Genomic DNA, 8,998 nt, shown 5'->3' on the forward strand with positions numbered 1-8,998 from the left:
CAAAGCACATGTAGCTGTCAGCATTGTTCTGTCCTGCCATCCATCCTGCTCAGAGAAAACCTTTTGCAGACTGCCTGGTGATGGAAGTTTCAGAGCAAGGGGTGTCTTGTCAGTAGCCACTCTGTCTCCAGTTCTCAAGATGTGTTGAAGTAAAGGCAGTGGCAAAATATTGCTTAGAGAGGTCTGTTTTTTTGCTGTTTCACCATCCGGACATCAGATTTGTCCCCCTGCCTGCAAAAACACAGAATCTCTTCATTTTGTCTTTTATCTCAGTGCAGTTTTCCAATCATTCCTCATGAAATGAAGCTGCTGGAGGCACTAAAGGTGCAAGCCCAGATCAACATTCAAATCTGTGCCAACCAATTGACTTTACAGGAGGTTAAACTACTGCCGGTTAAGCAGCAATGAAGTGGACAGAGCAGCTCTGTCTTTTTGAAGAGTGTGCCACTGCTCAGCTATTTCTACCTCTGCCTTAGTGCAGTGGTTGTGGCAGGGGAGGAACAGGGGCAAGCCAGCATTCCTCCTTTCTTTGCCTCACCGCCCTTTGCCTGCTGCTCTGCACAGTCTCCTCCAGCTGCCTGTAAAAAAAAAGGTCAGAGACCTGCAAGCAATGCACACGAAGAGCAGACCAGTACAAAGAGTGGGCAGCAGCCATGTAGTGCAGGGACACGGAGTGGCACTGTGATGCTCTAAAGGAGTGGAACCTCCCTGCTGCTGCTCAGCCCCAAGCAGCCCCACCTGCTGCCCTGCTCCCTACATCCTGCCAGAGCACCAGCCCCATCTGCAGCTCTGCTCACAGGTCAGAACCTCTCTGCAGATGTCACTCAGGACCACAGATACATCAAAATGTTGCTTCCAGACACTGCTCCACGTGTTCCTGGGCGCACTTACATGGACCCCTGCTATTGTACTGCTGCTGTCCATTGCAGCATGCCTGTGTCGTGGGGAAATGCGTTAATAAAATAGTTCTGCTGCATTATTAGAGGTCAACACAGAGTATAGGAGGTAATAAAAGATTCATAATGGCACATGAGGGGATGAAATAAATGTCCAAAACACAGCTTGAGATGATGCAAAGCTTGATGAGCTTTAAGACTTGGTTTAAAACTCTCAGTTCAGCTGTTGTTTCACAGGAAAGTTTGCAATCAGCGATAACACCTCTGTACTAGCAATTTATGCTGCTTCTAGTACAAATTATGCCTTGTAGCAAGTAGTATCCTCACATGCACAGAAGCTTCCATGCTCAGGCTTGTAATCAAGAATTAATCCATTTCCCTGATTCCGTTAGGGGCCAATACCAGCTATTACTGGGAAGATGGAAGAAATATTGCTGGAAGCACTTTGAAGATAACGTGTTCCTACTGCTGTAACTTTCCATCCTTCAGTATTTAAGGACCAGCAAATCTTAATTTTAGCCAATTTCTAACCTAGAAAAGCAGGGAGAGGGATTTGCAATGCTTTATATTTTTGTACATATTCAAACCTTGCATAACATTACTTCCTGTCTAAATATCAAATCTCCTTTTGGAATCCTGCTAAAATCCAGTGCCAAGATGCTATGGCAGTGGGTCTCACAGTCCATTTAGAAATGAACAACTATCATTTGCTACCAAAGGTGCTGACAGAAATTCAGTACAGGCATTCATGCAAATACTTTCAGTTTGGTTATACAGGCACCATCCTTCTACATCTGACTCCAGCTTACAACCCTATCGAGCACAATAAAACACAGGAAATTCTCCTCTAGATGCCAAATTCCATCTGCAACAGCCTTTGACAAAGAATTTAAATCAGACCCATTTTCTTGGTGAGTTTCAAATTTGTCTGTGAAATTTGGCCACAATCTCAGACTGGATTTAATTTCTGGCCATGATTTTTACCAGTACAGCACATCTAACCCCAGAATTGGTGACAGTGCACTCAAGCCAGCTGCTCCAGCTTTGATATAGAAGAAGCTAATATCATTAGCAGGAGAATTTAATGATGTTTGACATATCAAATGTCCTAGTCCTGCCTTTAATCTCCGTGGCCAGCCAGTCCCACAGCCAAGGAACAATCCCTGCAGGCTGGCCCAAGGCTCAGTGCAGTGGACAGAAAGCTCCCCGTGCAGCTAGTGAGCTTTGGAGCATGCAGAGCAGCAGAATGCACAGAGCAGCTGCATACAGCTTGCTCCACTCTGCTCTCCAGCTCCACAGAGCACACTAGTACCTCTGGCATTACTTTAAGGTGAAGAGCTGTGCTGTCCACACACGAGAAGGCAGCTTTCTCTCCTGTCTCAGGTATAAAAGTGAAGAGCCTTCCCAGAGCACTCCCAAACCTTTCCTGCTTCAGGATGCTGGTTCGGCATGTGCCATCTCCTCTGCTTTGCAATACAGTTACCCATCTGTCCTGTAATTAGAGAAATGATCTGTTTCTTCTGTGATCATACTCTGCCCCTCTCCTTTATAAAACAGCCTATGGAGGTCCTGATGCCTGACATGCTTCTGGTTCAACTGGGAAGACAAAATTATTCACTTTCATCTTCTTTTCTTATATACTGGCCCGCAGCAACAAATTCCAAACACTATGAGGCTGCAAATCAGAACTATTCTGGAGGTTGAAGAACTCTGGAGATGAATTTCCACACCCCTCCTACAGTTCCTGGCTTTCCTGTACAAGCTACTCATCCATGCACAGAGCACCTGTCCCAGCACAGCCACAGGAGTGCCAACAAAGAGATGGTAAGAGTGCAGCAGTGGCACCTGAGAGGAACTGAAAGAGGCCTTCTGGACTTAGCTGTATTAGGAGAAAGAGGCAAAACATCTCCCTCAGTGGCTTTTGCCATCACCACCTATTGAATTCTGCAGCCGAATAGAGTAAGTCTCAGCCCAACAGAAATCCTTTGCTCTGTTAAATTTGGTCACATCCTGGTACTGCAAAACTCTGAATTTTGTCACCTGGATACGATGGCATTGTAACGCAGATAAACACATTTAACGCTTCTTAATGCACAAAGTACGCAAACAAAAAGCACAGCTCTGAGCTTCCATACCACAGCCAGTGCCAGCACCCGGAGCTGGCCCCTGGAGCAGGTTGGGTTCAGCAAGCAAGTAGCTGCCAGGAGAAGGCACAACTCCTGCAGAAGACTTAGCTGAATGTACGTTTAGACGCTGTTTTATAGCCTGGAAAGGTCTGAAGGGGAGAACTGTGTACAGCTCATTTAAAGGAAGGAACTGGAGAGAACATAGGAGAAAATCGGGTTGACAGAGCACCGCACGCGGGGCAAGGCAGAGCTTTCTCGTCTTCCTCGACGAGGTACGGGGATGACAGTCACAGCAGAACACCAACAGAAACAACGCTCTCCCTGTACCAGCGGCACGTCGTGCCTGCGGCCAGCCGAAGGACCGGCGGCTTGAAGGCACCCGCTGTCTTGGGGCCGGCGCCCCGCTGGGCCGCTGCTGTGTCCCCTTCCCCGCAGCCCAGCGCCGCTGCGGCGGGGCTTTGCTGTCAGCTCGCCCGGCTTCGCTTTCGGACGACAGTACCACCGGCGGTGCTCTCCGTGTCTGCGTTATGAGGCCGAACCCGAAGAGACAGAGAAATAAGGCTGCCCCTGCGGGAGTGCAGTAGCGCGGCTCCGCTCCCGGCGGCCGCGTGGACGAGCGCAGCGGGGCCACCCGCGGGGCAGGCGGTGCCGGCTCTCCTGCCGCGGCGGGCGCTCCGCGGGGGCGTCGGGGCGGGGAGCGCAGCGGAGGGGGGCGGCGCGGCGGCGGCGCTAGGGCCGCGCGGCGGCGGCCCGGAGGAGGGGTAGGCTGGCGCCGCCGCCCCGCTCGCCGGCAGTCGCGGGGAGGTCGCTCCGAAGTGAAGAGACGCCGCCGCCGCCCGAAGTTTGGCCGCACCGGAGCGGCGCACGGCGGAGATCCGCGCCCCGGCTCCGGCCAGGCGCGCCCCGCCCGCGGCTCGCCCTGCGCTCCATGCCGCGGCCGCCGGCGCCCGGAGCGGGGACACCCCCGCCCTGAGCGGCGGTGGCGGGCGGGGAGCCCCGCCGGGCGGCACCTCGGCGGCTCCCGGGGCGATGCTCTGCGCGCTCCGCCCGCCGCCCCGCCGACAGCCGGAGCAGGGCTGCAGCCCGCCCGCCCCGCTGCCCGTGCGCCCCGCAAACGCGCGCCGCCCGCCGCCGCGCACCGCCAAACTTTAACGCCGACAAGTGCCGGGGACCGGTGCCGGCTCCCGCCCGCTTCGCTCCGAGCAGCGCCCGAGCATCTCCGGCAACTTTCTCGAGGGACGCCGCCCCCGCCCGCCCGCGGCCCCCCATGCCGCCTCCGAGGGAGCCCCAGCGCGTCCTGGAGCCGCGGCGGCGCTACGTCGAAGCGAGGTCGACCCGCGCGGTGAGTACCGCCCGCCGCAGCTCCGCGGGGAGCGACGCGGTGGGACGGGACGGACGGACGTTTCGGGACGGGGAAGCGGCGCCGGGCCGTGGAGCGGGGTGGCCCCTCGCCCCGGCGGGGCCGTAGGGAGGATCGGCGCGAGCCGCGCGCCCCCTGCCGCCCGCGCGACGCGGAGCGCGGAGGCGGCCAGCGGGGCGGGGCCGGGCGGTACCTGCGCGGTGTTCCTCCGTGCCTGCTTCGGGCCGGGCCGCGCCGCGCAGCGCCGGGCTTTGTAGGGCGCGGCTCGGGCAGAGCGCACAGGGAGGGGAAGTGCTCGCCGGTCCTCCCGCCCCTCCGCGGGGTCTTTCTTGCGCGGGGAGCGAGGAAGACTGAAAGTAGAATTTAACAAAGGGAAGGAGGCAGGGAGAGTTACCCCGCCGGCCAAGGAGAGGTACTCATCCTGGAAATCGCGAGCGATTTTCCTAACCGTTCTCAAAACATTACTTAAAGAAACCCCAAATGACGGTGAGCAGCATAGATGAGCTAAATCTGATAAAGCAGATGACTTTGTACTCTCCAAGTTGGTCCGTGCACATCTCTAGCCTCTACCGAATGTACTTTTATTGCTCTGCAATCAACTTTTCGATATTGTGGATGTGATGAGCCAGGAGCCAGCCTCGCTTTTGCTGGCAGAGCCAGGGGGCGAAGCTGCCGGCGTGGATGCTTTCACAGAGAGAATAAATCAGCACCTCGCCTAAGGACAATGCACTTTGGGATGAGAAGCAGTGGCCCGGGCAGCACATCAAAAGGAGAAAAAGCCCAGCAGAACTTTCCCCAGTTCGGTTTTTGGTGGGTTTGATGTTTTTTGGATTTGGATAAAAATAAAGGTCAATTTCCAGCATCTGTTCGGAGCCTCACAGGATGTTCACCAGGGAGCTCCCAGCAATTAGCAGCCATGTTCTAGTAGACCTGTGGTCTTTGCCACCCACTCCCAACCCTGTGACACCGCTAAGGACACCAACTTTCTAGCTACATACGTAAGATCTGGTATAGCACAGAACAAAGTCAGGGACTGCCAGCCTCCTGGGTTTGTTCCTCTGTGGCATTAAGAGCTTAGGATTCCATCAGGCTGCAGAAAGTCATCAGTCCCCATCGGCACTGGCAGACTTGGCAGCCCTGTGCCCACATTCTGCTGCTGAAGAGCACTTGGTACCTGGCTGGGTAAAAAGTAACAACCCAAAGCGCAACCACCCAAATGCTCGCTGTGGTTCTGCAAAGAAAAACTTGCAGAACAGGCTGACTCAAAGTACAGAGGTATTTAAGGCAATAAGCCACAGTTGTAAGATCCTAGAGCAAAACCTTAAAGCGGCTACACACAAAGGCTTTAACGTTTAAATCGGGAACGCTTGTGCTCCTTATGCGGAGTGCTGCTGATACCCTGCAAGCAACGGCAGCAGTGCAGCGAAGTGTCACTCAGCCAAGAATGATGTGGGACAACCAAAAGCAGTTTCAGTGCAGTGCCAAATCCCAGCTCTTTGGTAGAAGAACTCTGTATTTTGTTTTCCTCATTCAATAGTTATCGGTACTTTAAATTTCTCCTGAGACAAAGAAATCTTTTTCTGCCAGATAGTTGAATAAGCCAGATAAAAATAGGAGAGAAACTTTGTTTGGAGCATTGTGCAAGTCCACAGACACTGCAGGAATCATTTGGAGTATATTTCATTTTATCTGGGTGTGTTGGGAAGGGTACAGTGAATTGCTAAACATAGGTTCCCTTTTGCCTTGCACAGATAAATAGTTCTGCATTGAGAAAAGGGGCTGAGTTTATTATGCTTAATACTGGAGCTTTATAGATACTAGGTGCTCACATTTCCTAGGTGTAGCAAGGCAAAACTGCTCTGCTTCTATTAAACACTGTGACTTGCGGGTACAAGGATTAGTGCTGTTAGGTAGTAAACACTATTTCCTAAATCCTGAACTAGCTCGAAGTAACTAACAATCAGAGTGGGCACAAAAGACCTTTTTGCTCGGGCTTGGTTAGATACATTTCCTCTGCTGAAGCCGCAGCAAACTTCCTGCAGGGATACAAGCTGGTACGGATGCCAAGTTTTTCCTCTGGAAAAAAAAGAATAATTCAGACCTCCGCATTGTCAGCCCGCATCCCCTGCATCCGGGAAGGATTTTAACCAGCTTTCCTCACACTGGCATGCTTTGTAATAACTGAGTTAGGCTCTTGCTCTTGCATAGTGGCAGTGCACATTTTATTGAATACTTGGACTTTTTGAGAAGCCATTCTGTTATTTTATTGCATTCTTCACGTACCACTATACATGAGAATTGAAGAACCAAGAACCACCCTGCAACATCTGAGCGGCAACTTTTCAGCGGAGACGTGCTGCAGGAGAGGGGCTGCAGAGCTTCCAGCTGGCGTCTTTGTGTGAAAGGGATTATTTGGGGCCACCAATGGATTTTCTGCGATGGAAGGAGGCAGGAGAGGTGCGTTTGCTAACAGCCCCTGACAAGAGCTCAAGTTGTTGACCAGCACTAATCCTGCAAAGATGCAGTTCATCGGAGGTGTGGAGAAGGGGGCAACTGCTCAGGCTGCAAAACTGAAATGCTGCAGGAGGCTTGAGTGGCAGCCTCACCCACCTGGGAAGAGGGTGCATGGGCACCTTCAGAGCTAATTTTAGATGGAGGTCAGCCATTTGCCTTCCTTAAATGCGGGATGCAGCAGATCTGCACCATACACATTGCCACTTAAATGTCCTCCTCTTTGCCTACAGAGTGGTGCTCTGGGGGAAGGCAGAGACAGAGGAAGCGGGGTTTGGTACCCAGATGCCTGGGGCAGCTGGGTTTTTTGTTTTTTTTTTTCTTTGGATTGCAGAGACTATGGTGCAAAAACTCAAGGCCCTGAATGCTCAGCTGTTCACATTCCCAGTGCCCCACAGAGCTCCAGAAGTGGTGTGCCCTGAGGTTGGAATGCGGTAGCTGTCCTGCGGCACGCTGCCACCTTGCCCTCCACCCATACCTGTGTCAGCCCCGAGGGCCCCTGCCCTGTGCTGGCAGACAGGAAACTGCAGGTGCAGAAGGTCGAGCTGCCATATACTGGTTATTCCTGATTTGTTTGTTTGCTCCTTGTGAGGTCAAATGTATATCCATTACTTGAGAGAGGTTGTAAAAACTCTTGCTTTGTTACCCAAGCTAGAGGCTTAGTGCTACATGGCTGGTGCACTTAAAAACTTCAGAACTGTTATTCGATTTGTTTTTTACAAAACAGTTGTTTTTAGAACTCGCTGACATGTGGAACGCATAAATTCCTGCAGTGACTCTGCAGGAATAAATATAAGCAGGACAAACTGTATAGCTCTGTTAGAAAAATCCCAATAGCGCTTAGCATATGATCCTTAATGTGCTTTGGTCAATATCTTTCTCTGTATCAATGGAAGCTCATTAAAAGAAGATATTGCAGACTAACTGAGCCGTGTCGTATTAGTTCTTGCCAAAGCTTGACATTTTTAATATATTAATAATATGTCTGTAATGTAATGGAAAACTATTAATCAGAACTGGTTATATGCCAGAATTTTAAGCTATAATTGGCTGCTTCTTGTCAGGGAGGTCTGTCGTACAGTTCTACCTCTGCCTAATACTCAGATGTCTTGCACTCCTCTGCACTTTTTTCTTGTCAGTGCACTAAATTCAATCGATGTTATAGTCTATAATTCTGTGTAACGACCATCATTATGACTCTGGCTTACTTTAATGAGAATTCGTTATATGGGAAGTATTTTAGAACAGCGTGTTAAGGTAGCGGCTTGCTTCCCATTATTTCAGTCCTATCCAGTCCTCTTTATTTGCAGATCTGCATCTCAGCAGTTATAAAAGGTTATTGGTAACTGAAGGACTAGCAAGGAAAATATTAAAGGAAACAAATCTATTTTTTCTTGATATACAAGCTTGTAGACTATGGATAATTAAATCTTGAAATTGCTTGTTTCTACACAGAAACATGGTATTCACCAACTGTTCATTCTAGCTATGATCAAGCCTTCTCCAATATAGACTATGTTTTGATTTGTCAAAACAAAACAAATTTCTTGTAGGTTTTGAGTTAGGTCAAGGGACTCTTTGCTCTACTTTTTTTCTTCTTTTTCCTTTCTTTTTTTCCTTTTTTTTTTTTTTCCCAGCAGAGCACTTGTTTCGTTTCTGTATAATGACTTTGTTAAACTATGAGAGTTTTTAGAGTTTTTTCCCCTGAAAAATAGGCTAGAAAGGACTAGAGAATAGGGGGAAGAATATGAGGTTGTCTTGGATGTCATTAGAAGGACATGGGGAACGTTCTTTGAATTAGTGAAATCCAATATAATAAATAAATATTGCCACTGGAGAAAACAAACAAAAAGCAACATAAGCTTGCTATTAAAGCTATGGTATAACACAATGTGATTTTTAAAAAGATCTAATTTTAATTTAGTCTTAAATATTTCTTCTTTTGTATCAAAATCAGATTTAAGGCTTAAATATATTTGATCTAGTTGAGAATCGTCATGGCATGAAATCTCAGATATTCTCTTCATATTCTCATAAAATACATCAGAGTTGTATAGTAACATTTGATAAGACGAATATAATGGAAAATTGCATTTACGTCCATA

General features: G+C 49.7%; 1 protein-coding gene across 10 annotated transcripts in view; it reads left to right on the forward strand.

Moving 5' to 3' along the window:
* The first annotated feature begins 3,980 nt into the window (after window positions 1-3,980).
* The window catches only part of NTNG1 (netrin G1), a 145,270-nt gene continuing 140,252 nt past the window's right edge, over window positions 3,981-8,998 (forward strand). For 9 of the 10 annotated variants that reach the window (XM_015290342.4, XM_015290344.4, XM_015290345.4 and 6 more), the window contains exon 1: window positions 3,981-4,364. The gene's annotated coding sequence lies outside the window, so the exon portion shown is untranslated. Of the gene's footprint in view, window positions 4,365-4,613; window positions 6,840-8,998 lie in introns of those variants that run through there. The other variant, XM_046944679.1, reaches the window with a different exon arrangement.

The sequence above is a fragment of the Gallus gallus genome, chromosome 8, assembly GCF_016699485.2.
Source record: "Gallus gallus isolate bGalGal1 chromosome 8, bGalGal1.mat.broiler.GRCg7b, whole genome shotgun sequence".
Taxonomy (NCBI): Eukaryota; Metazoa; Chordata; class Aves; order Galliformes; family Phasianidae; genus Gallus; species Gallus gallus.